Here is a 2,585-nt window from a genome sequence, read left to right on the forward strand (position 1 = left end):
CATCAATGTTTAAGGACAATTTATTCAACATTAAATGAGTAGCATTTGGCATAAACTGAAAACTGTATATATACCTTTTTAACAGTATGAGGATTTACTTATGATTGCTATAGATAATTATATTTCCCTAAAACTGAGTACAGTATATCTGAATTTATACATTCATTTTTCTCTAAGTTTTGATAGAGGAGGTACTCTATTCACTGTTAATAAAATGTAAGTAATTCCATGATGTAAGCCAGGGATCAGCAAACTTTCTTTAAAGGCTCAGACAGTAAATATTTTAGGCTTTGTGAACAATAGACTCTCTGATACAGCTACTCAAACTCAGACATTGTAGCACAAAAGGAGCTGTAGACAATATGTACGTGAACGTTACTTATGTACACTGAATTTTGAATTTTATGTAATTCTCATGTGTCATGAAATTGTATTCTTCCTTTGATCTTTTTTCAATCGCTTAATTATCTAAAATAATTCTTGCGACTTCTTCCAGGAAACTGTAGTAGACATATTTTTCCCATTCTTTCTGCTAATGATAACTAGAAACCTTGGACATTTTATATAAAATAAATATAAGGAGACTCTAAAAGATAGTGAGAAGAAAGCAGACCATCTACGTGACTCAGGGCACAAGAAATGACATGGTGGTAAGCTCCTTGGGTTTTCTTTTGGATTCATATATCTCAGACTTGGAGCTGAAGAAGCCAGCAACCTGGAAATGCCAATGAGTACAGACAAAAAATAGAAATAAATAAATAAATAAAGCCTGCTCTCTTTAGCAAAAAGACCAGGAAAGGGGCAACCTAGTAAGACAGAAAACTTGTATACTGTAACTGTTCTACTCCAGCTAAACAACAGAAAGAACTGTGTCCCCACCTCTGCCTATGCCAGCATGGGCTGAGTCGGGTGCCACCCTCACCAGCCTCTAACAAGTTACCCTAACTTTCCTGCTGGGGTGTTAGAGAGACTGAGTAGGTACCTGGGACTTTCATCTCTATCAGGTGGTAACAAGGCTCCTCCCATATTTCCAGTGTAGACTACCTGGGGAGCCTGCATTTCCTGGCACGCCCAACAGTTATGAAGTACCCCTCCCCACTATGGTGCGTCATAGGAGCCCTACTGGAAAGTTAGAACTTTTGCCCCCAACCAACATCAGTGAGGACATATCCCCCAACTGTGGTGTCAGTGGAAGGCACATGGGAGCAATAATAAGGCATTCCTTTTTCTGTCATCAAGAAAAACATCAGCGGAGGCCACAGAGGACACCCAATCTTAGGTGTCAGCATAGATCATGTAAGGAACCTGCCTTTCTTCTCCCTGACCTGCCAGTAGCAAGAAACATCTATCCCTTTCCCATGCTGGAGCAGCGTCAGAGGAAATCAGCTAGTACAAAAAGCTTAAATAGACCTGGAGACCCTTAACACAAAATGCAAAATTTCATGTTTCAATAAAAAATTACTCATAACAGCAAAAAGCAGAAATATCTCAAGGTGAATGGGAAAAAGAGAAAAGACAATCAGTAGATGTCAACACCAAGGTGATAAAGATGTTAGAATGAATTATATAATGAAGATGCTTTTAATATCTGTCTTTTTTTTTTTTTAAGAGATGGGGTCTACCTTTGCCGCCCAGGCTGGAATGCAGTGGCAATTCACAGGCACAAGCATAGTATACTGCCACCATAAACTCCTGGGCCCAAGTGATCCTCCGACCTCAGCCTCTTGAGTATCTGGGACTACAGATGCACATCATTGTGCCCAGCTAACAAAGATTTTAAAGAAGCCATCACAGAAATGCTTCTGTGAGTAATTACAAACATTCTTGAAGTGAAAAAAATTTTTAAAGCCTCTTAAAGAAATAGAAAGTCTCCACACACCGGGGCCTGTTGTGGGGTAGAGGCAGTGGGGAGGGATAGCATTAGGAGATATACGTAATGTTAAATGAAGAGTTAATGGGTGCAGCACACCAACATGGCACATGTATACATATGTAACAAACCTGCACATTGTGCACATGTACCCTAAAACTTAAAGTACAAAAACAAAGAAATAGAAAGTATCACAAAAGAAGTATACAAAAGAACCAAATAAAAACATTTAGAACTAAAAATACGATAACCTAAACAAACAGACAAACAAACCTCAATAGATAAGCTTGAGAGCAGAATGGAGGGAACAGAGGAAAAAAGCAGTGATATAAAAGATAGAACAATAGAAATTGTCCAATCTGAACAATATAAAGAAAATAGAAGGAAAAAAATACACAAAGCATAAGGAATCTGTGGGACTATAACAAAAAAAATCTGCCATTTGTGTGATTAGAGTCTTTGAAAGAGGGGAAATAGATGAGACCAAAAAAAAAAAAAAAAAAAAAAAACTGCTTGAAGAAATAATGGCTGGAAGCATCACAATTTGGAAAAAGACATAAAACTACAGATTCAAGAAGGTGAACAAATTCCAAACACAATATACTCAAATAAATACACTAAGAAAATTATCGTCAAAGTTTTGAAAATTAAAGACAAAGAAAAAATCTTGAAAACAATGAAAGGGAAATTACACCCTACCTGTAAGTAAAAATCT

This window comes from Hylobates moloch, unplaced genomic scaffold (assembly GCF_009828535.3).
Source record: "Hylobates moloch isolate HMO894 unplaced genomic scaffold, HMol_V3 SCAFFOLD_18, whole genome shotgun sequence".
Taxonomy (NCBI): domain Eukaryota; kingdom Metazoa; phylum Chordata; class Mammalia; order Primates; family Hylobatidae; genus Hylobates; species Hylobates moloch.